The following is a 26986-nucleotide window of genomic DNA, read 5'->3' as shown; positions in this document are numbered from 1 at the left end:
GTGAGTGTGGCTCCTCACGGTCTGTGTATCCATAACCAAAAAGATGAGTTATCTGCTCCCTCCCTACCCAATATGCAATAGTGATGTGGGAACAGAATAACCATGAGACTCCTATTGGGAAAAGGAAGAATTAGAAACACTAATAGTCATTGAGCCATAGTGATTGATAAATCCACTTAGCAGGTAATGCAAAGACTCCTACCTCTGATAGCAAATTAAATTCTTTTGCTAGCCTGACTGCCCTGATGCTGCTTATGGGGAAAATTCCCCCTGGGGGCCTTGTTTTGTTCTCTGCAAATTTCTTTTTTTGTCCATTATTCTCCATGATCACATGTAAAAAGGAAAAGTTGGGGAAATATTCTTGGGAGCTATATCATTTTCACTACCTCCTTCTTGCTGTTGAAGGTTTTTCCAAACATTATCATCTTCTGTGACATCTGGAGGGTTGATAATGCTGCATTAGTTAAGGTTACATTGTTGTCTCTGGGATTTCCTAAGCCATTGCCACCCATTTTTCAAGTTTTGATGCTAGCACTTCTTGATCTTACCACAAGAATTTGAACCTTCACTAACACCAAATTTATGCCTTGTTTCTCTGCGCCTTTTACAAATACAATTTTTTTCATTTCAATGGCAAATAGTGATATGATATTTCTGAAAACTTTTTAAATAGCTAGTGACCTTAACATATATAATATCAACAGCAGATATAACCCAAATGAAGTGATGGAAATATGATTTACTATGGTTAAATTCCTGCACATTTCAAGAATTACAAGTGTATCAGGACAGATACTTGGCAAATAGGGACTGTAATTCATTATCAATTCTAAGATACTCCTGATTTCTAGAATGTTAAAATGTAAAACAAAAAAAAAGCATGTTTTAGACTTGATAAGAAGATATCTGCACTCCCATGTTCATGTGGCATTATTTATAGTAGCCAAGATATTGAAACAGCCTAAGTTGAATTAAGAAGATGTGGTGTGTACATACACAATAGGACACTATTCCACATTAAAAAGGAAATCCTGCTGTTTTTGATAAGGAAGGTAGACCTTGAGGGTATTATGCTAAGTGAAATAAGTCAGACAGAGACAAATACTGCATGATTCCACTTACAAGTCAGACAGAGAAAGACAAATACTGCAGGATTTTGCTTACATATGGAATCTGAAAATGAAACAAACAAAAGCTATCTCCCCATCCACCACCCCAAATCCAAACTCAGAAAAAGAGGTCAGATTTTTGGCTACCAGCGGAAGGGAGTTGGGGGTGGGAGTAATTGGATGAAAGTAGTCAAAGGTATAATCTTCCAATTATAAGAAAAGTAAGTACTGAGGATATAATGTACAACATGACTATAGTTAACAATGCTATATGGTATATTTGAAAGTAGCTAAGAAAGTAGATCCTAAAAATTCTCATCCCAAGAGAAAAAATGTTTTTCTTTTTCTATCAATGTGAGATGGTAGATGTTAAACTTATAGAGGTAATCATTTCACAACATATATTATGTCAAGTTACTATGTGATACAATCTTAAAATTATACTGTGCCATATATCAATACTACCTCAATAAAATTGAAAGAAAAAATTGACAAAAATAACTGAATGCTGATTATATGATAGCTGTTTTCAAACTGAAGAGGGAGTTCCTGTTGTGGCTCAGTGGGTTATGAACCCTACTATTATCCATGAGGATGTGGGTTTGACCCCTGGCCTTGCAAAGTGGGTTAAGGATCTGGCTTTGCCGTGAGCTGTGGTGTAGGATGGAGATGAGGCTCGATCCTGCATTGCTGTGGCTGTGGCTGTGGCCAGCAGCTGCAGCTTCAATTTGGTCCCTAACCTGGGAACTTCCATATGCCACAAGTGTGGCCCTGAAAGAAAACAAAATAAAAACAAAAAACGAACAAAAAAAAACCTGGAGAGGATAGATGAGTGAATGTCTATCCAAATTAAACAATAATAAAGCAATGCTAGTGAAAACATCTTGTTCCCAGTAATGGACACAAGATACAGCATATCCAGAGATGAGATTCAATAAAACAATTTTCATTTTTAGGAGTATAATGATAATTCTGATATTTTAAATAGCTTTAAGATACTCAGTAGGTAAAGAAGGCCATAATCCATATAACTTTTAACTAAATGTTACCAGTGCTGCAAAAAAATCTCATTTTCATCACCTCAGGTGACATGTTCAGTCTGAATATCAACCAGCCTGAAGGGCTCTCACTGGTCAAATTCTGGATAATTCAAACATCGAACGATTCATAACAGCAATGGATTTTAACCACAGAATGAAAGAACCTATAAGTTGCTACCAATAGAAGTAAATAAAGAAGGGAAAAGGGAAAATTCTTTTTCTTCACTGCTTTTTACGGCCGCACCTGCAACATATGGAAGTTCCTAGACCAGGGGTGGAATTGGAACCATGGCTGCAGGCCTATGCCACAGCCACAACAATACCAAATCTGAGGCCCATTTATGACCTACACCATAGCTCATGGGTAACACCATATCCTTAACCCACTGAGTGAGGCCAGGGATCAAACCCACATCTTATGGATACTAGTCAGGCTCGTAACCTGCTGAGCCACAACAGGAACTCCAAGAAGGGAAAATTCTTTCTTAAAATAGAATTCCAACTAGTACATGTGGTATAAATGATGGAATTTGGAAAAAAATCATTTGTCATGAAATAAAAGGAAAGACTCAGAGATTATCCCAGAGTGGAGGAGACAAACAGAGACATGACAACCAAATGCAGTAAGAGATTCTGGACCAACATAAGAGTAGGATGTTGAGCAAAATCTGAAGTAGCTCTTTTTCTTTTGCTATAAAAGCCATCGGTGTGTACGTACCACATCTTCTTAAAAATGTGAGAAAAATAATGTGTGTGTGTATATATATATATGTATAAATGGGCACTTTACTGTACAGCAGAAATTGACAGAACATTGTAAATCAACTATTAAAAAAACTGTTATTAAAACAATGGGTACAATTTAATGTCTAAAGCATTAATGTCTCATAGAACTTTATGCAATGATGAAAATGGTCTCTATCGATGCTAATATAAAAGCCATTGGACTGCCAAGTGCTTGAAAAGTGACTAGTGTGACTGAGGAATTAAATTTCTAAAAATTAAATTTAAATAGTCACATGTGGCTAGGGGCTATCATACTGAAAACACAGGATTACGGTATAGATAATAGTACTATATCAATTTTAACTTCTTGATTTTAATAATTGTGTTGAGATTGTGTGACTGTCCTTATTTTTAGGAAATACAGTGAAGTTTTTAGAAGCTAAAGGGCATCATGTGTGGAACTTCAAGACTTTAAAAAGTTTCAGAGAAAAGAAAATGCTAAAGCAAAATGCTAATATTTGGAGTATCTGGTGAAGGGGATACAAAATTCTTTGTACTATTTTTGTCACTTTTGGTAGGCTTAATGTTACTTTAAGTTAAAAGTTAAAAGAGAAAGGATAAAATAGCTTTATAAAGCTGATGTTATTCTCACTAGACCATATTTGTAAATATATAGTGATCAAGTTTGTATTCATTTGGTAATTCTCACTTAGTTTTGAAATGTAAGTGATCAAATGTTAATTTTTATTTAAAAAAAGGCAACTTCTCCCCAACACTCTATAAACAAGTATTCACTCCTTGACCAAAACTGTATAATGCTATTTTAAACTTTTGTAGTTGGAAGAGAAGAAAAGAGGATAGAGCTCAGATTTCAGACTGAGTACTGAATATTTAAAGCAGCAAAGTTATTTAAAAGTTAAGGTCACCCAAGAAAGCACAAATAACATGTTGGGCATCTCTCTGAAGATGAGGGATATATACAACCATTCCTTCAGAGTAAAATGGAGAGCCCTGCGAATAGTTAAGATTTAGTGGGTTCATCCTTGGGAAGATAGATAATCAAGAAAAAAATGACTAAAAAATGCCCCCAAACGTGTTCAATCATACAACAACGATAAATAATATATAAGTTGCCGAATAGAAAAAACCTGGAGAATAAGAAAAGTTATCTACATTAATTTCACATCAAATTTCTTTTTTTCTGCATACTCCTTAATCTAGTATAATCAGGTTTCCATCATTACTTCACTAAAACTATTTTAAAGAGGATTATATATGTACTTTCTGCTCAATCCAATGAATGATTTTCAGTTCTTAATGTCTGGAAAATGTTTAATAATACATACTATGCCTTCTTCCTTCCTCCTTTCCTCCCTCCCTTCCTTCCTTTTTTGGCCGCATATGGAAGTTCCCAGCCAGGCATTGAATCTGAGCTGGAGCTTCAGCCTATGCCCCAGCTGTAGCAATGACAGATCCTTAAACCCACTGTGCTGGGCCGGGGTTAAAACAGATGCCTCCAGAGAGACAAACTGGGCCATTAACCCACTGCATCATAGTGGAAACTTTCTTAAAACATTCTTCTCTGTTGGCTTGAATGATGTATATTTTCCTACCTCTCTACACTCTGCTTCCAATATCATCTGCGTGATCCTCTTCCTTTGTTCATTTCTCAACTATTGTTATTTCTCAAGATTCTGTCTTATGCTGATGAAAGAAATCAAAGATGACACAAACAGATGGAAAGACATACCATGCTCTTGGATTGCAAGAATTAATATTATCAAAATGACTATACCACCCAAGGCAACCTACAGATTCAATGCAATCCCTATCAAAATGCCAAGGACATTTTTCACAGAACTTGAACAAAATATTTTAAAGTTTGTTTGGAAGCACAAAAGACCCAGAATAGCCAAAGCCATCCTGAAAGAAAGAAAAATGGAGCTGGAGGAATCAGGCTCCCAGACTTCAGACTATACTACAAAGCTACAGTCATCAAAACCATATGGTGCTGGCACAAAGACTGATCTATAGAAATACAGATCAGTGAAACAGGATAGAAAGCCCAGAATTAAACCCACTCACTTATAGTCAACTAATCTATGACAAAGGAGGTAAGAATATAAAATGGAGAAAAGACAGCCTGTTCAATAAGTGGTGCTGGGAAAACTGGACAGCCTCATGGAAAAGAATGAAATTAGAACACTCCCTAACACCATACACAAAAATAAACTCCAAATGGATTAAAGACCTAGATATAAGACCAGACACCATAAAAATCTTAGAAAAATATAGGCCAAATACTCTCTGACATAAACAACAGCAACATCTTCTCAGATCCACCTCTTAGAATAATGACAATAAAAACAAAAATAAACAAATGGAACCTAATCAAACTTCACAGTGTCTGCACAGCAAAGGAAACCCTGAACAAAATGAAGAGACAACCCACAGAAGGAGAGGAAAATATTTGCAAATGAATCAACTGACAAGGGATGAATCTCCAAAATTTATAAATACCTTCTGCAGCTCAATACCAAAAAAACAAATTACCCCATCAAAAAATGGGCAGAAGATCTAAACAGACAGTTCTCCAAAGAAGATATGCAGATGGCCAAAAAACACATGAAAAGATGTTCAACATCTTGAATGCAAATCAAAACCATTATGAGGTACCACCTTACACTGGTCAGGATGACCATCATCAAAAAGTCAATAAACAAGAAGTGCTGGAGAGGGTGTGGAAAAAAGGAACCCATTACACTGTTGGTAGGAATGTAAATTGGTGCAACCACTGTGGAAAACAGTATGGAGATGCCTCAGAAAATAAAAATAGAATTACCATTTGATACAGTAATTCCACTCCTGGGCATCTATCCAGAAAAAACCATTACTTGAAAAGAAACATGTACTCCAGTGTTCATTACAGCACTATATACAATAGCAAAGACATGGAAACAACCTAAATGTCTATCAAAGAGGAGTGGATCAAGAAGATGTGGTACATATACACAATGGAATATTACTTAGCTATTAAAAGGAAAGAAATAATGGCATTTGCAGTGACATGGATGGACCTCGAAATTATCATGCTAAGTGAAGTCAGTCAGAGAGTGAAGCACCAACATCAAATGCTATCACTTATGTGTGGAATCTAAAAAATGGACACAATGAACTTCTTTGCAGAAGAGATACTGACTCACAGACTGAAAAACTTATGGTTTCCAAATGAGACAGGTTGGGGGGATGGGGAGATGCACTGACGGTTTGGGATGGAAATGTGATAAAATTTGGTTGTGATGATTTTTGCACAACTATAAATGTAATAAAATTCACTGAGTAATTAAAATAAAATAAAAAGATTCTATCTTATATCATAGTCTCTTTTCATTATATACATTCCTGGATGATTTCATTCCACATTCCTGGCTTCAAAAACCATGCAATGCGCATATGAGAATGAATCCAAAGAACATCCTATCCTAAACTAGTCCTGAAGTCCATACCTACAAATGGACTTATGGGCACATCTAGTTGGATGTCTTTAACTCCACATATCAAACACTAAACTTCATATCTCTGATCCCTCTGGATACAGCCTCCCCCATAAACTGCTGTTCCTCTATTCCCTCCCTTAAAAAATGGCACCAGTTTTGCTCAAGATAGAATCTGGGAGTTAACTTCAATTTTTCCTTCTCATTAAGTTTTGTACATTCTACCAATTAGAGTAGCTTCGTTATATGAGTAGTCAGGCCCCACCAAAAGTAAAAAATAAATGTTATTGATTTGAAATTTTCCTCCTTTTTTAATGTATGAATTTATAGCTCCCAGCACCTTCTCATACTTAAAAAGAATGAAAGCCAGAGCAACAGCAAACATACTATTTCAGATGGCCTCAGGTTGGCTGAGGTAGGGAAATGGGCAAAGCAGAGAGCTTGAAATAAAACAACCAGAGTTTTTAAGTATGAAACCTATGTCTAGTTGAAATATTTGGCTACAATTACTTGCACATGAGACCAACTAGAATCAGCTATCCTAGAAGCCTAAAATTTGAGAGAATTTTTTTTTTTCTTTTTAGGGCCACACTTGCGGCATATGGAGGTTCCTAGGCTAGGGTTCTAATTGGAGCTACAGCTGCCAGCCTATGTCACAGCCACAGCAACACCAAATCTGAGCCGTGTCTGCAACCTACAACACAATTCATGGGAACGCTGAATCCTTAACCCACTGAGTGAGATCAGGGATCAAAACCACAACCTCATAGTTCCTAGTCAGATTTTTTTCCACTGCACCACAACAGGAACTCCTGAGAGAATTTTTTTTAAAGTCGTCATGTATGTTATTTCTAAAAGCATATTTACATTCCCACCAACAGTGCAGGAGGGAATGTAAATATGCTTTTAGAATTAATATATATGACTTCCTTAACAAAAAAAAATTCTCTCAGGAGTTCCCGTCCTGGTGCAACAGAAACAAATCCATCGACAGATGATTGGATTAGGAAGATGTGGTGTATATATTCACAATGGAATACTACTCAGCCATAAAAGAGAACAAAATAATGCCATTTGCAGCAACATGGATGAAACTAGAGACTCTCATACTGAGTGAAGTAAGTCAGAAAGTGAAAGACAAATAGCATATGATATCACTTATATCTGGAATCTAATATATGGAACAAATGAACCTTTTCACAGAAAAGAAAATCATGGACATGGAGAATAGACTTGTGGTTGCCAAAGGGGAGGTAGAGGGAGTGAGATGGATTTGGAGCTTGGGGTTAATAGATGCAGACTATTGCCTTTGGAATGGATTAGCAATGAGATCCTGCTGTGTAGCACTGGGAACTATGCCTAGTCACTTATGATGGAGCATGATAATGTGAGAAAAAAGAATGTATATATATAAGTGTAACTGGGTCACCATGTTGTACAGTAGAAAAAAAAATAATGTATTGGGGAAATTAAAAAAAATCCCCCAAAAGCATATTTAACCTCTAAAGTCAATAATGAGCTGCTAAAAATGCACCAGCAGAAAAGTGCATCCCAAACTTGTGCATCTCACAAGAAAAGTACATTCCTTAGTGTTCATCCCAAAGGTGACATGAAACTTCTAGACAAGAAAGCCAGGATCATAGACGAAATGGAAAAGAGGATTCCCCCCATCAAACAACTTGGCAGAGAGAAGATAAGTGAAATTATTTTATATATGGAAAATGGTTATGAATTTTGGGGTAGTCCATTAGTTATCCATTGTGATATATAAACTTGGCTTAAAACAATATATACTTATTATCTCACAGTTTCTGAGGACTAGGAGTGCAGACATTGTTCTAGGTAGGTTCCCTGCAATGCTATAATCAAGGTGTTAGCTAGGGCTGGGTTCTCAAGTGAAAGCAGCATTCTGTTCCTTGAGATTGTAGGACTGAGCTTTGTATAATACCCAACCTAATTTAACCAAACATCACAGAAAAGAAAAACAAACAAACAAAAAACAACTAGGCCACAGCCCCACCCCAAAAATATAAGTATGGAGCCTAGATTTCCATTCTGATCAGTTTGTAGAAGGCACCTCTCAATTCTGCAGACGTGGTGTCAGAGAAGACCAATAGGGAGATAATACTTTCAACCCCACTGGCTGATTTATAGGCTCCACCCTTGGGATATCAGTGGAGACCTTGTGGGGAGCTGGAACTTCCACATCTACTCAGCACTAATCAGAAACTCTCTCTACCCAACAAGCCTCTGGGAAACAATGGAGGACAATTGAGAAACCTAGAACTTATATCCCCACCTGGCCATAATGAGGTAACATATTCCTTCTCCTGTTAAGGAGTTGTCAGAGGAAGCCAGCTAAAGCAATAGTTTTAAATAATATTCAGTTTCACACTATAATTCCGGATAAAGAAATGTCCAATTTCAAGTGAAAATTACTCATCATACCATGAACCAGGAAGATCTCAGACTGAATGAAAGAGACAATCAATAGATACCAATGCCCAGATGACAGATATGTTAGAATTATATGACATTTAAAGTGGCCATCAATGTTTCAAAGTGCAATTACAAACATGCTCTAAACAAATGAAAATTGGAAAGTCTTAGCCAAAAATAAAAGGTATAAAAAAGAACCAAATGGCAATTTAAAAATGAAAACATATAACCTAGGAATTCCCGTTGTGGCTCAGCAGGATAAGGGCCCGACTGCTATCCATGAGAATGCAGGTTCGATCCCTGACATCACTCAGTGGGTTAAAGGATCTGGTGTTGCTACAAGTTGCAGTGTAAGTCACAGATGTGGCTTTCATCTAGTGTTGCTGAGGCTGTGGCATAGGCAGGCAGCTACAGCTCTGATTTGATCTCTAGCCTGGGAACCTCCATTTGCTGTGGGTACAACCCTAAAAACAAACACCCTAAATAAAAAGACTCAGTGGATGGGCTCAGCAGCAGAATGAAAGGAATCAGAAGAAATAACCACTCAACTGGAAAATAAAACATTAGAAATTACACAGCATGAACAAGAGAAAAAATATAGGCTTGAAAAAAATGAGATCTTTAAGGACCTAAGATTCATGTCATCATAGTTCTGAAAAAAAGGGGAGGAAGATGGTGGGGTTGAAAAAGTATTCAAAGAAATAAAGGCTAAAAACTCCACAAATTCAGCAAAAGACATAAATTTATAGATTCAAGATTTATAAGCCCCCAAAAGATAAACCCAAAGAAATCTATACTAAGACACATCTTAGTCAAACTTCTGAAAATTACTAACAAAGGAAAAATTCATGAAGTAGCAAAAAAGAAGCAATCTGGATGACATGGATTTTTCGCCAGAAATCATGGAGGCTAGAAGGAAGTGGGACAACATTTTTCAAGAGCTAAAAGAAAAGAAGTGTTAATCCAGAATTCTATATCCACTGAAAATATCCTTCAGGAATGACAGATAAACCAAGACATTCCTAGATAACGAAAACTAAGAAAATCTGTTACCAGACCCAACATATAAAAAGAGCTGCAGGAAATTCTATAAACTGAAAGGGAATGATAAAAGAAGACATCTTGGAATATCAGGAAGAAAGAATACAGCAAGCAAAAGATATGGTTAAATACAATACATTTTACTTCTCTTCTTGAGTTTTCTAAATTGTATTTGATGGCTAACGTAAAAATTATAACACTGTATACGATGTTCCTAATTGCATATAAGCAAGTACTTAAGACAATTACTTAATAAATGGGAGAGGGTAAAAGAACACCAAGGGAATTAAGGTTTCACTTGAACTGGTAAAATGATAATACCAATAGACAATGATAGGGGTGTGTGTATACATGTGTATATACATACATAGTAATGCCAGCACAACCTCTAAAAAGTCTATACAAAGAGATACTCAAAAACACTAAAGATAAATCAAAATAGAATTCTAAAAAATGTTCAAGTGATCCAGAGGAAATCAGAAAAAATAAAACAGAGAAATGAAAAACAGATTTAAGTCTAACTTATCCATAATTATATCAAATGTAAACGGTCTTACTGTATCAGTTAAAAAAGACTGGCAGAGAGGATTAAAAACATGACCCAGAGTTCCCACTGTGTCTCAGGAGGTTAAGAACCTGACATAGTGTCCCTGTGGATGCGGGTTTGATCCCTCACCTCACTTAGTGGGTTAGGACCCAGCTTTGCTGTAAGCTACAGCATAGGTCACTGTAGCTGTGGCGTAGACTCCAGATGAAGCTCCGATTCAACACCTAGTCCAGGAACTTCCATACGCAGGTGCAGCCCTAAAAAGAAAGAAAAAGAAAAAAAATGACCCAAGTATATGCTATCTACAAGAAATTAAACTTCAAATATAATATAGTCAGACTGAAAATAAAAGGATAGAAAAAGATATCTTATGCAAACACAAAATCAATAAAAAGCAGAAGTAGTTATATTAATATAAGATAAGGTAGTCTTCAGAAAATTACAGCTATAGAGAGTAACATAGTTTGATGATAAAAAGGTCAATCCATTGGAGCTCCCATCATGACTCAGTGGAAATGAATCTGACTAGTATCCATGAGGATGAAGGTTTGATCCCTGGCCTCACTCAGTGGGTTAAGGATCTGGTGTTGCTATGGCTGTGGCGCAGGCCAGTGGCTACAGCTTCAATTTGACCCCTGGCCCAGGAACTTCCATATGCCATGGGTGCAGCCCTTAAAAAAAAAAAAGTCAATCCATTAAGATAATACAGCAATCTGAAATATGTATGCACTGAACAAGAGAGCTGCAATATATGTGAAGTCAAAACTGATAGGACTGAAAGAAGAAATAGATGATCCAAAGTGACAGTTGGGGACTTCATTGTCTCTTTTTCAACAATGATAAAACTGGACAGAAGATCAAAAGGAATATAAGATCTTGAACAACACAATCAAACAACAGGATCTGATAAACATTTATAGAATTCTCCACCCCTAACAGCAAAATACATATTCTATTCAAATGCCCACAGAATACATGTCAAGGCAGAACATATCCTAGGCTGTAAAACAAATCTCCACAAATGTGAAAGAATTAAAATATTAAAGAGTATGTTCTCTGACCACTGAAAAATCTAACTAGAAATCAATTCAGAAAGAAAACAGGAAATTCTTCAAACACAATGGAAACTACAAAACACTTCTAAATAATAGACAGATCAAAGACAAAGTCTCAAAAGAAAATTGAAAATACACTGAGCTGAGTGAAAATAAGAATAAAACATATCAAAATATTCATGACACAGCTAAAGCAGTGTTGAGGGCAGATTTATAACATTAAATGTACTCATGAAAAAAAGAAAAATCTCTTATCAATAATCTATTTTCTCACCTCAAGATTCCAGAAGACAAAAGTAAATCCAAAGCAAGTAGAATGGATATAATAAAAAGCAGAAATCAATGATACTGAAAGCAGAAAAAAAACAGAAAAATTAAAGAAATGATGAGTTAGATCTTCAAAAAAAGTAATAAAATTGCTAATGTTATCACAAAACTCACAAAGAAAAAATAGAGAAGACACCAATTACTCATATCAGGAATGAAACAGTGATATCATTATAGACTGTGTAGACATCAAAAGGATAAAAAGGGAACATTACAAAGAAGCCTGTACTCATAAATTTGACAACGTAGATAAAATAATGCAATATCTAAAAAACACAGACTACAATAACTCACCAACTATGATAGATAATTTTCATAGTCCACCTACCCATAATTACACTGGGTTGAATAACCAGTGATTGTTAAGGAAACTGAATTCATCATTTAAAAGCTCCCACTGAAAGAAATCTGCAGGCCAGAATTCTACCAAATTTTTAAAGAATTGACACAAATTCTGCACAATCTCTTGCAGAAAACAGATGAGGATGAAACACTTTGCAATTCATTTTATGAAATACACTGATTCCAAAACAAAACAAAAAAAAAGTACAGGAAAACTAGACCAATAGCCCTTATAAATTAAGAAGCAAAAATCCTTAACAAAATATTAGCAATAAAAATTCAGCAATACATAAAACGATTTTTTCATTATGACCAAGCAGGGTTTATACCAAAAACACAAGGCTAGTTCAACATTTGAAATCAATGCACTACTCCATATTAACAAAATAAAGAAAAAAATCACATGATAATATGAATAATACATAAAAAGCATTTGGCAAAATTCAACACCCATATCGAGATTTTTTTTAAAAAATCAGAAAAATAGGAATAGAGAAAACTTCTTCAACTTGATCAAGTATCCACAAAAACCTACAGCCAATATTACAGTTAATGGTAAAACAAAATGTTTCCCCCCTAAGACAGGGAATAAGGAAAGGAAGACCTCTCTAAATCATTTCTATTTAAAATAGTTCTAGAAGTTATATATAGCCAAAAAAGTAGGGAAAAAAAATGCACAGGGCCTGAAAAGAAAGAAAACTGTCCCTATATGCAGATGACATGATTATGTAGACAGAAAATCTCAAGGAATCTACCAAAAATTCCTAGAACAATATGAGTTCAGCAGGGCTGCAGAATACCAGATAAACATATAAAAAGCAATTGTACTTCTGTATACCAGCAATGATCATGCAGACACCAAAATGTAAAAATACAATACCTTTTATAATCATTAAAAAGAAAAAAAGGATTACTAGAGTTCCTGCTGTGGCACAGTGGGTTAGGCATCTGGCACTGTCTCTGTGGTAGCAAGGGTTCAATCCCTGGTCCAGCACAGTGGGTTAAGGATCCAGCATTGCCACAGCCATGGCATAGGTCACAGCTTTGGCTCAGATTTAGTCCCTGGCCTGGGACCTTCCACATGCTGCAGGTGTGGTCAAAAAATAAATAAAAAAGAAAAAATCTATTAAGACATATAATACTTGGATGCTAAAACTAAACAATGCTGATAAAAAGAAATTAAAAATCCTAAATAGGGAGTTTCCACTGTGGCACATCAGGTTAAGTATCTAGTGTTGTCTCTGTGGGGTCACAGGTTTGATCCCTGGCCTGGTGTAGTAAGGTGTAAGTCACAGCTGCAGCTCAGATTCAATCCCTGGCCTGGAAACTTTCATATGCTACGGTGCAGCCAAAAAAGAAAAAAAAAAAAAAAATCCTAAATAAATGGAGAAACTTACTGTGTCTATGAATTGGAAACTCAATACAGTAAAGATTTCAATACTCTCCACATTGATATACAAGCTTAATTCAATTCATTTCAAAATTCCAGCAAGAATTTTTGTACATATAGACGAGATTTCTAAATTTTATGTGAAGGGTAAAAGAGCTAGAAAATTAAAACAATTTTGAAAAAATTGAGAGGAATAGGAGTTCCCATCGTGGCGCAGTGGTTAACAAATCTGACTAGGAACCATGAGGTTGCAGGTTCAGTCCCTGCCCTTGCTCAGTGGGTTAATGATCTGGCGTTGCCGTGAGCTGTGGTGTAGGTTGCAGACGCAGCTCAGATCCTGTGTTGCTGTGGCTCTGGCGTAGGCTGGTGGCTACGGCTCCGATTTGACCCCTAGCCTGGGAACCTCCATATGCCGAGGGAGCGGCCCAAGAAATAGCAAAAAGACAAAAAAAAAAAAAAAAAAGAATAATTACCAAAAAAAATTGAGAGGAATAAAATTTTCAAGTTTAAGACATTACATATAGCTAAAGTAATCAAGATCTTATGATATAGGTAGAGGGATATAAACGTAGATCAGTGGAACACAAGGAAACCAAGAAGCACACGTACACAAATGTGCTGGCCTGATTTTCTTCTACTAAGGTACAAAAGCAATTTGATGAAGCAAAGAGAGTTGTTTCAACAAATTATGCTAGATTAATTTAGCAGATAATGCCCTCTGTCCCCACAAAAACTGAACCAAACCAAATCTGGACTTAAGTTTCACATATTATACAAATATTAACTTAAAATTAGTCACAGACTTATGTATAAAATTTAAAAATATAAAACTTCAGTACCATGGAAGAAACCATATTTATATTGTTTTGGAAACAACCTAGATATCCATTAATGGGTAAATGGTTATACAAACAGTGGTATATCCATTTTATGAAATACTAGTCAGCAATAAAAAAGAACAAACTACTGATCCCTGCATCGATCTGAATGAATCTCCAAAAAATTATGCTGAGTGAAAAAGAAGTCAATCTCAAAGGTTATTCACTGTATGATCCCATTTATATAACATTTTGAAATGATAATATTATAGAAATAGAGGACAGATTAGTTGTCAGGGTTAAAGGAAGCCTGTGGAAAGGAAGTGAATGTGGCTGTGTAAGCTTAGCATGAGAATCCTTGTGATGTTGGAAAGGTTTTGTGTCTTGACTGTTTTAACATCAATATCCTAGCTGGGGTACTGTACTACATTATTTTGCAATATATTACTACTGAGAGGAACTGGGTAAAGGGTACACAAGATCTCTCTGTATTAGTATTATTTCTTAAGATTGCATGTAAATTTGCAGTTATCTCAAAATAATGTTTCATTTAAAAAAATCTTTTAAAATGTAAAGAAAAAACCAAACTACCAAATAATTCTGCCTGGGAAATCTCTGTACTATATAAAATGATAATTTTATCATTTATCTCTTACATTCACTGTGTTAGGTAATTTGCTTTGATGAGACACTATATAAATAACTATCATTTTCATAATTATATAAAAATAATTTGAATAAAATATTAATGTTGAATAAATATAGGATAGATGGTTGAATTTATCAAAGCTAATATCTTTATTCACTTAAGACTCAAGTAACATGAAAAATTATGTTTCATATTATTACATGCAAAAAGAAGTCTAGTCTTCTTTTGATAGGTCTGACAGCTTGTATGCAAGAACATTTTGCCTCTTAATAACCACCTTAAATGCACTCCTACCATATTAAATTTTTTCCAGCAATACCTCATGACAATGCTGATCCTAGTTAATCTTATAAGCATTCTCATCAGTGTCAAGTAAAACTACAAGTAGCCATCTGTTAGAGATGGAAATCTTAAAGCTCTCTACAAAAATAATTAGTAGGACACTTTTAGATTTCCGGTTTTTTTTTTTTTAAGAAAAAAATCAAATGCATACAAACAGCATTTGTTAGCTGTGATCTTGACCAATTTATTTAACATTTCTGAGTCTAGTTTCTTCATGTACAAAATCAGATACTTCCTATGAAAAAATGACAAAATAAACTGAGTATGTTAAGAAGTTAGTAATAATATCTGACAGAGACATTAATAAGTTTCAGCAATAACTGATATTTCTAGGTTAAGGCACAAATAAAATAACATAGGTAGAAACTAGATCACGTTGCTCTTTAAGGTCTTTTTGAATTACTGGTAGGTATTTTTGGGGAAGACAAATTGTTAGATTTGTCTATACAAAGTAGTACAATCAGAGTGCTACTTTGAAAACCTTTCTAGTATAAACAATGTCACCATACCTGTGCTATGGGACACTCCTGATGATGCGGAAGAGTACTGACACAGTCGTTGTATGGTGAGGTACCAAGAATTGGAGCTCTCCATCTTTCCATGCATGTTTTCTTTTTAGGCATGAGGACTAAACGATAGAATTACCACCTTGGTGTGCACAGAGTGGCTTTGAAAAAACCCACTCTATATAATGTTGATATTAGATGCTAAAGGCAGAAAAAAATGCAAAGTTGTCAAGAACAAGAGGCTTGAGAGTGAAAATGCCTGGATTTAAATCCAATCTCTTCCATTTCCCAGCTGGAAAACATTGGTTGAATTTCCTCATCTACAAAAAGGGGCAAGAACATTATAATACATATAAAGTTCTTTACACAATACCTTTCACATATTGAGACAATAAATGTTAGCTATTAGTAATAATAATATTCTTAGCTAATACAGCTATTCCTCAAGCTTAAGTATGAAAGTGGTAATAACTGAAGTGGTTTCTAAAATATTTTTCTGACAAGGTGAGATGTGAGGAATAAAATATAATTAAAATGCAAAAGGGCTATAGGAATTAAAGTAACTTGCAGGGTGTTTTGCCTGAATGTTCTTATTATTCTAAGAAAGTATTATGCACTTTACTCTGCTTTGTAAATATTTGATAAAAGTAACATTTCCTCTATAGCTCAATGATGTCCATTTTCAAGCATAAAATTAAACAAAATGTCATTATTTAATAATCATCTTCATATTCATAAACAATTCAGTTTTTAAAATACTTTTAAAAAATGTTTATCCTACCTAGAATATTAGTCAATTCACCAAAAAAAATAAGAATTTTATAAATATATAAATTATTTCCATAATGGTCAAATAACTTAATCATTAGAAATCAAATTGTAATAAACCACATTATGAAACTCTAAGATTAGAAATTAGATCTCTAAATATTAAAACATTTGGGCATGGGAAGCAGAAATTAACTAAGAAATTCTATAATTGTAAGTAACAGCTGCACAGTCAATATTTAATCACTATATTGTGAGACAGTTCAGTAGAGGAAGACAGGATTAACATATTGCTTTAAAACATTCCATTACTTTCTGCATCTGTTTACTGATAATAAAAGACACAGCTGTTCTAAACGAAACACACTAACAGGTGTAAAGTGCCAATTTGGCATTTTACATAAAAGTTACTCATTATTTCCTTTTGGAATACTCTAAAATTATACTCTAAGCATAGCTACCAATAAACTTAAAGAATTTTTTATACTAACTTGGATTATTCTAGTCATTGAGGAAAAGATACGCTTCTTTCTCCATGAATTCAAGATTATTTTTAAACAGTACACATCCTGAACTAATTATAATTACCCCAGATGTTTTCCATAAAAATGGTCACACATCTGAACTGGGTTTCTTTAGCAACTGTTCTATATCAAATTTACTGCAAGGAGCATCAAAATTATGAAGGAACACTGTATCAGATTCACTATGTTCAAGCTGCAAATGATAATAAAGCTCGAGCTTATAATTTATTTTGACAAGTACTCTAGCTAATCTGTAACCATCTGTATTTAATCCAAGGCCACCATGAGGAAATTCAGTATTATAATAAATTCTCCATAATCACTAACCTAAAACATGTCAAAGTAACCAAAATTTGTGAATACTCTAAAAGTAACCATATAGTTTTTTTTGGGGGGTGCGTTTTTTTTTTATGAGACATTGTACACCACAATCAACTTTAAATGTCCTGAGTAAAATAGCTGACTCCTTTCTAGTAATTTAAACTCCTTTGATAAGTAATTTTTAAATTTTACAAATTATAACAGTGAAATTTCAAGACATTTACAAAATCAATGTCAATGAAAATATTAACATACTGGTGACAAAAAATAACACTGTAAAACATTTTAATTTGGCTGTTATATTTACTTTAATATATAAAACTTGGAGAAAAGTTAAAGGAGAATGTTAAAGGAGTCTAAAGCATTCCAGGTGCTTTCTTTTCTTTTCCTAAAATATAGATATTTGTCAAATTAGCTTTAGAAAAAGAGATTCACTAACACATACATTTAAAGAGTCCTTGAGACTATATTTTGAGAAATGCACCCAAGGAAAAACATATAAAATATATACATTTTGCTTATTTAAGATTTGAAAATCATTAAGATTGTCTATCAACAGTTCCTTTTCCTTGTTGGATCAGGTTTATATGATTGTAAATTTAAATAAAACACCCTAGAGTTTTGCAGTAAAGTGGCCTGAGTCAAGTCATTTGGTTATAAGTTTTTCTGGTCCTTCTGGAAACAAATTATGATCAATGAAAATTTTATTAGTTGGCTGCTTAACTTTTAAAAAGAAGCATAGGAAGCATTTTTTTATATCAAAATGATAAAGAAAAATACTGATTTTAATCTAATAAAGCCTAATGCTGCCTAAAATGTGGTAAAATGATGATGCTACCTTAGAAACATACCATGAGATTTTCTGACTTATAAATCAAAGTATATAGACAATAATCCAAATTATATGATACAGAAATTCATGAGCTGTTTACATAGAATTCATAAGGCCTTTAGTCTTCATAAATTACCATATGTAACCATTTAACTAAACTATCTTATTTTTTATCATATTTAATTATCAAGAAAAGGGTTTACTATCTGGAATTACACACATACTGTGGTGTACAAACTACAAAAAGTACAATGCATGCTTTAAAGGATTTATAAATTTCTTTCACATACAAAATTACACTAAATTGCTTAATTTTTACCATAACTGGATATACATATATTCTAGTAATTAGATGTTTATTTTGTGTTATTATCATGTTCATAAGGAAAGATGGCCCAAACAATTCATATTATAAAAATAAACTGTTGAGGTAAATTTAAAAACAACTAGGGAGAGTTCCTGTTGTGGCTCAGTGGTAACAAACCCAACTAGTATCATGAGGACATGGGTTCGATTCCTGGCCTTGCTCAGTGGGTTAAAGGATCTGACATTGCCTTGAGCTGTGGTGTAGGTCGCAGACATGGCTCAGATCTGGCGTTGCTGTGGCGTAGGCCAGCAGCTACAGTTCCAATTCTACCCCTAGCCTGGGAACTTCCATATGCCACAAAAGCAGCCCTAACAAGACAAAAAACAAACCAAAACGAACCAAACAAACAAAAAGCCAACTAGGAGTAGAAAGAAACATAAAGAGGCTTCCTTAGAAAATAGATTTTTTTTTTTTGTCTTTTTGCCATTTCTTGGGCCGCTCCCACGGCATATGGAGGTTCCCAGGCTAGGGGTCGAATCAGAGCAGCCGCCGGCCTACCCCAGAGCCACAGCAACTCGACCTACACCACAGCTCACGGCAACGCCGGATCCTTAACCCACTGAGCAAGGCCAGGGATCAAACCCGCAACCTCATGGTTCCTAGTCGAATTTATTAACCACTGCACCACGACGGGAACTCCAGAAAACAGATTTTAAAACTAGGCTCTAAAGCAATTAATTCAATGTAGGGAAAAAATAAGACAAAATGGCAACCAAGAGGGACAAAATGACTTAGTTAATTAAAGATAGGAGGAAAGGCAGTTTAATGTCTTTAACAAACCAGCCTTTAAAGAAATTAGAGAATGGGTGTTTCTAATAACTAAAAAACTGAATTTTTAAAAACCTTATTGTATAGTCAAATTTCTATATATTTCTACTCTTGACTCTTTTTTCTAGTATGTATGAGAATGGTCAGAATCATGAGATATTTACATAAGGCTTTACATTATACAGCATTTGAGTAAACATTGCAGTCTGCCTAACAATCCGGAAACACATTACAGCTGTAGCTTGATGTTAAGAGATCAGTAAATTCTCTTTCTTTCCTTTTTTTTCTGTCTTTTTGTCTTTTTAGGGCCGCACCCACGGCATATGGAGGTTCCCAGGCTAGGGGTTGAATCGGAGCTGTAGCTGCCAGCCTACGCCACAGCCACAGCAATGCCAGATCTGAGCCGCGTCTGTGACCTACACCACAGCTCACAGCAATGCTGGATCCTTAACCCAATGAGTGAGGCCAGGGATTGAACCCCCAACCTCATGGCTCTTAGTTGGTTTCGTTTCCACTGTGCCACAACAGGAACTCCTAAGTTTCTTTCATAATTCAATAATCTTATTGCAGGTATCACCCGCAATCTTAAAAACTGATATTATTTCCTCCAGAACTAATAACAATACACAATTACAACCAAATGTTCAAATGGGTTTTGATAAAATGCTTTGTTAGGACTAGCAAAGCTCAGTTGTCCTATAAAACTTCTTCAAAAATCGCAAAATACTGATTATAATTCCTACAACCACAATGTGGTTATCCATCTGGTAAATTCCAAGGTCGTTACTTAAAAAGTCTAAGTAGGGAAGTTCCTGTTGTGACTCAGCAGTAACAAGCCCAATTAGTATCCATGAGGATGCAGGTTCAATCCCCAGCCTTGGTCAGTGGATTAAGGATCTGGCTTATCATGAGCTATGGTGTAGGTCACAGATGCGGCTTGGATCTTGCATTGCTGTGACTGTGGCATAGGCTGGCAGCTGCAGCTCTGATTCTATCCCTAGGTAGGGAACTTCCATATGTTGCAGGTACAGCCCTTAAAATAAAAAAAGAAAAAGAAAAAAGTCTAAGTAGTGTATTTTCCTTCCACTTTATGCAATATTTTTTCAGATTTCTTCTTATACATTCTTTAGTTTTTAAAGATTCAAATAAAAGTTTTCATCACTATGCAAATCCATTTCATCAATACATAAATCCATTTCATTCAGAAAGGGATATTAGAACTTAACACAAATCCATGAAATGAATTTTGCTTCTCCTTTACCTGAGATGTAAACAGTGCTCAAAAAGGAAATAGATATGGAGGTAAGACTTATGTCAGATAAGGTCCAATTTTCAGTAGAAGGAATAAATTACAAAATAGTGTATCCTTTAAAAAATTACATATACTATGTATCATATTGTCTTACACCCAAAATAAAAGCTGTGTCCTAAATGTAATAAAATTCATTGAGTAATTTAAAAAATAAAAATTAAAAATTTTTTAAAAATTAAGAAAAAAATCTGTGTCTTTGTTTTCACTGAGATTTTAAATAGCTTTTATTGCTACCATATTTGCAATTTAATTTCTGATTCCAATTTTAAATAGTGATTAATAGTAAAGAAAATTTGGTTATGCTTCAATTTTTACAATTAAATAAAACAAGGCAATCATAAATACAGTAATAGATTACTAATGCACATTAATCCAAAGAAACCTCTCTTTTTTGTTTGTTTGTTTGCTTTTTAGGGCCGCACCCAAGACATATGGAGATTCCCAGGCTAGGGGTCTAATTGGAGCTACAGCTGCTGGCCTACACCACAGCCACAGCAACGCCAGATCCAAGCCACTTCTGCAACATACATCACAGCTCACGTCAACGCCGGATCCTTAACCCACTAAGCGAGGCCAGGGATTGAACCTGCAACCTCATGGTTCCTAGTCAGATACGTTTCCACCGTGCCACATGGGAACTCCACCTTTATTTTATGTAGGAAATAAGTGAATAATAGAGAGCTGAAATTTGTTAGGCACATAGTATCAGAATAGGTCAAACATTACCTATTAAAAATCAAAAGGAGAAGGTCCCACAGTGGCTCAGCAGATCAAATCTGACTAGCATCCATGAGGACACAGGTTCCATCCCTGAACTCGCTCAGTGAGTTAAGGATCTGGCGTTGCCGTGAGCTGTGGTGTAGGCCAGCAGCTGCAGCTCCAATTAGACCCCTAACCTGGGAACCTCCATATGCCATGGGCATAGCCCTAAAAAGACAAAAAAAAAAAAAAAAAAAAAAAATCAAAAGGAATTTTCAAATTTTTCTATAACTGTATGGTTTGAATTTACCCAGATTTTATAAGGCCCAACTAAAAATTCAAAACTCAAATGTCATTTATGAAAGGTTTTACACAGAGTAGAAGATTATCTATTATGTCCAAGAGTGGGTAGAAACTGAAAGATGAGAGTGGAGATCAAGAGATTGAAAGAGAACAGATAATAGACCTTGGAATTTGCTTTTTTTTTTTGGTTTGATCATCTTCATATATATTCCAAATTTTTACAGTACCGTTGATTAGGAAAATACTGTTTGGCTTAAAATTGTTGGTTTAAATTCAGATTGGTCTGCCAGGTCCACTTTCAGGATAATATATATATTTTTTTTAATTAATTTTTTTTATAATTTATTTTTTTTCCCACTGTGCAGCAAGGGGATCAAGTTATCCTTACAGGTATACATTACAATTACATTTTTTTCCCTTACCCTTTGTTCTGTTGCGACATGAGTATCTAGACAAAGTTCTCAATGCTACTCAGCAGAATCTCCTTGTATATCTATTCTAAGTTGTGTCTGATAAGCCCAAGCTCCCCGCTCCCTCCCACTCCCTCCCCCTCCCATCAGGCAGTCACAAGTCTTTTCTCCAAGTCCATGATTTTATTTTCTATGGAAAGTTTCCTTTGTGCCTTATATTAGACTCCAGATATAAGTTATATCATAGGGTATTTGTTTTTCTCTTTCTGACTTATTTCACTCAGTATGAGAGTCTCTGGTTCCATCCATGTTGCTGCAAATGGCATTATGGCATTCTTTTTTATGGCTGAGTAGTAGTCCATTGTGTATATATACCACATCTTCCGAATCCAATCATCTGTCGATGGACATTTGGGTTGTTTCCATGTCCTGGCTATTGTGAATAGTGCTGCAATGAACATGTGGGTGCATGTGTCTCTTTTAAGTAGAGTTTTGTCTGGATAGATGCCCAAGAGTGGGATTGCGGGGTCATATGGAAGTTCTATGTATAGATTTCTAAGGTATCTCCAAACGGTTCTCCATAGTGGCTGTACCAGTTTACATTCCCACCAACAGTGCAGGAGGGTTCCCTTTTCTCCACACCCCCTTCGGCACTTGTTATTTGCAGACTTATTATGATGGCCATTCTGACTGGTGTGAGGTGGTATCTCATGGTAGTTTTGATTTGCATTTCTCTTATAATCAACGATGTTGAGCATTTTTTCATGTGTTTGTTGGCCATCTGAATATCTTCCTTGGAGAAATGTCTATTCAGGTCTTTTGCCCATTTTTCCATTGGGTGGTTGGCTTTTTTGCTGTTGAGTTGTATAAGTTGCTTATATATTCTAGAGATTAAGCCCTTGTCAGTTGCATCATTTGAAACTATTTTCTCCCATTCTGTAAGTTGTCCTTTTTGTTTTCTTTTGGGTTTCCTTTGCTGTGCAAAAGCTTTTCAGTTTGATGAGGTCCCATGGGTTTATTTTTGCTCTTATTTCTATTGCTTTGGGAGACTGACCTGAGAAAATATTCATGATGTTGATGTCAGAGAATGTTTTGCCTATGTTTTCTTCTAGGAGTTTGATGGTGTCCTGTCGTATATTTAAGCCTTCCAGCCATTTTGAGTTTATTTTTGTGCATGATGTTTGGGTGTGTTCTAATTTCAATGCTTTGCATGCAGCTGTCCAGGTTTTCCAGCAATGCTTGCTGAATAGACTTTCTTTTTACCATTTTATGTTCATCCTCCTTAAACTCTTTCAAAAGGTTGAAGAAGAAGGAATACTCCCAAAGACATTCTATGAGGCCACCATCACCCTAATTCCAAAACCAGACAAAGATACCACCAAAAAAGAAAACTATCAGCCAACATCTTTGATGAATATAGATGCAAAAATTCTCAACAAAATCTTAGCCAACCAAATCCAACAACATATCAAAAAAAAACATACACCATGACCAGGTAGAGTTCATCCCAGGTTCACAAGGATGGTTCAACATACGCAAATCAATAAACATCATACGCTACATTAACAAAAGAAAAGTCAAAAACCATATGATCATCTCAACAGATGCAGAAAAAGCATTTGACAAAGTCCAACATCCATTCATGATCAAGACCCTCACCAAAGTGGGTATAGAGGGAACATTCCTTAACATAATCAAAGCCATTTATGAGAAACCCACAACAAATATAATACTCATTGGGGAAAAACTGAAAGCCTTCTCACTCCAATCTGGAACAAGACAGGGATGCCCACTCTCACCACTGCTCTTCAACATAGTTTTAGAAGTCCTAGACACTGCAATTAGACAAACAAAAGAAATAAAAGGCATTCAAATAGGAAGAGAAGAGATAAAACTGTCAGTGTACGCAGACAACATGACACTATACACATAGGAAACCCTAAGGACTCAACCCAAAAACTACTTGAACTGATTAATAAATTCAGCAAAGTAGCAGGATATAAGATTAACATTCAGAAATCAGTCGCATTTCTGTATACTAACAATGAAATATTAGAAAAGGAATACAAAAATACGATACCTTTTAAAACTGCACCTCACAAAATCAAATACCTCGAAATACACCTGACCAAGGAGGTAAAGGACCTATATGCTGAGAACGATAAAACATTAATCAAGGAAATTAAAGAAGACGTAAAGAAATGGAAAGATATTCCATGCTCCTGGATTTCAAAAATTAATATTGTGTAAATGGACATACTACCCAAAGCAATCTACAGATTCAATGCAATCCCTATCCAATTACCCATGACATTTTTCAAGAACTAGAACAAACAATCCAAAAATTTAGATGGAACTATAGAAGACCCAATTCTGCCAAAGCAATCCTGAAGAACAAAAACCAAGCAGGAGGCATAACTCTCCCAGACTTGAGGCAATATTACAAAGCCACAGTCATCAAAACAGTGTGGTCCTGGTGCCAAAACAGACATACAGACCAATGGAACAGAATAGAGAACCCAGAAATAAACCCTGACATCTATGGTCAATTAATCTTTGACAAAGGAGGCAAGAGAATAAAATGGGAAAAATAAAGTCTTTTCAGCAAGTATTGTTGGGAAAACCTGACAGCTGCATGCAAAGCAATGAAACTAGAACACACCCTCACACCATGCACAAAAATAAACTCAAAATGGCTGGAAGACTTAAATATAAGACAAGATACCATCAAACTCCTAGAAGAAAACATAAGCAAAACACTCTCTGATATCAACCTTACAAATGTTTTCTCAGGTCAGTCTCCCAAAAGCAACAGAAATAAGAGCAAAAATAAACCCATGGGACCTCATCAAACTGAAAAGCTTTTGCACAGCAAAGGAAACCCAAAAGAAAACAAAAAGGACAACTTACAGAATGGGAGAAAATAGTTTCAAATGATACAACTTACAAAGGCCTAATCTCTAGAATATACAAGCAACTTACACAACTCAACAGCAAAAAAGCCAACCACCCAAAGGAAAAATGGGCAAAAGACCTGAATAGACATTTCTCCAAGGAAGATATACAGATGGCCAGCAAACACATGAAAAAATGCTCAACATCACTGATTATAAGAGAAATACAGGGAGTTCCCGTCGTGGCGCAGTGGTTGACGAATCCGACTGGGAACCATGAGGTTGCGGGTTCGATCCCTGCCCTTGCTCAGTGGGTCAAGGTTCCGGCGTTGCTGTGAGCTGTGGTGTGGGTCGCGGACGCGGCTCGGATCCTGCGTTGCTGTGGCTCTGGCGTAGGCTGGCGGCTACAGCTCCGGTTGGACCCCTAGCCTGGGAACCTCCATGTGCCGCGGGAGCGGCTCAAGAAATGGCAAAAAGACAAAAAAAAAAAAAAAGAGAGAAATGCAAATCAAAACTACCATGAGATACCACTTCACACCAGTCAGAATGGCCATCATAATAAGTCTGCAAATAACAAGTGCCGAAGGGGGTGTGGAGAAAAGGGAACCCTCCTGCACTGTTGGTGGGAATGTAAACTGGTACAGCCACTATGGAGAACCGTTTGGAGATACCTTAGAAATCTATACATAGAACTTCCATATGACCCCGCAATCCCACTCTTGGGCATCTATCCAGACAAAACTCTACTTAAAAGAGACACATGCACCCACATGTTCATTGCAGCACTATTCACAATAGCCAGGACATGGAAACAACCCAAATGTCCATCGACAGATGATTGGATTCGGAAGATGTGGTATATATACACAATGGACTACTACTCAGCCATAAAAAAGAATGCCATAATGCCATTTGCAGCAACATGGATGGAACCAGAGACTCTCATACTGAGTGAAATAAGTCAGAAAGAGAAAAACAAATACCCTATGATATAACTTATATCTGGAGTCTAATATAAGGCACAAAGGAAACTTTCCATAGAAAATAAAATCATGGACTTGGAGAACAGACTTGTGGCTGCCCAGGGGGAGAGGGAGGGAGTGGGAGGGATCAGGAGCTTGGAGTTTATGGATGCAAACTATTGCTCTTGGAATGGATGTACAATGAGATCCTGCTGTGTAGCACTGAGAACTATGTCTAGATACCTACATAGCAACACAACAGTGAGAGGAAATATTATGGTCCTAATGCTGTACAGTGGAAATAAATAAATAAATAAATAAATAAATAAATAAAATTTAAAAAAATGTATGTAATGGCAGTCTGTAAGCCATCAAGCACCATGTATGAATGTAAGGCAACAGAGTACCGATTAGCCATTGTATTTTCTAATGTGGATACTAATCTTAATTCAATTAACATGCATAGTTAAATTTATTTTAAACTATAGAAGTGTCGGAGTTCCCGTCGTGGCGCAGTGTTTAACGAATCCGACTAGGAACCAGGAGGTTGCGGGTTCGGTCCCTGCCCCTGCTCAGTGGGTTAACGATCCGGCGTTGCCGTGAGCTGTGGTGTAGGTTGCAGACGCGGCTCGGATCCCGTGTTGCTGTGGCTCTGGCGTAGGCCGGTGGCTACAGCTCCGATTCAGCCCCTAGCCTGGGAACCTCCATATGCCGCGGGAGCGCCCAAGAAATAGCAACAACAACAACAACGACAACAAAATAAAAAAAAAAAAAAAAAAAAAGAAGTGTTACTGATAGTTGTACATAAATCAAAGAAAGAAAATTCTGAATAACCTTTTAAATAATCACTCACATTGATACTTGTAAATTTAAAATTGTACATATAAAGAATGAATACAAAATGCTGTTTCCAGAGTTCCCGTCGTGGCGCAGTGGTTAACGAATCCGACTAGGAACCAGGAGGTTGCGGGTTCGGTCCCTGCCCTTGCTCAGTGGGTTAA

The sequence above is a fragment of the Sus scrofa genome, chromosome 15 (assembly GCF_000003025.6).
Source record: "Sus scrofa isolate TJ Tabasco breed Duroc chromosome 15, Sscrofa11.1, whole genome shotgun sequence".
In the NCBI taxonomy this organism is placed as follows: Eukaryota; Metazoa; Chordata; class Mammalia; order Artiodactyla; family Suidae; genus Sus; species Sus scrofa.
This window is presented reverse-complemented; position numbering follows the sequence as displayed.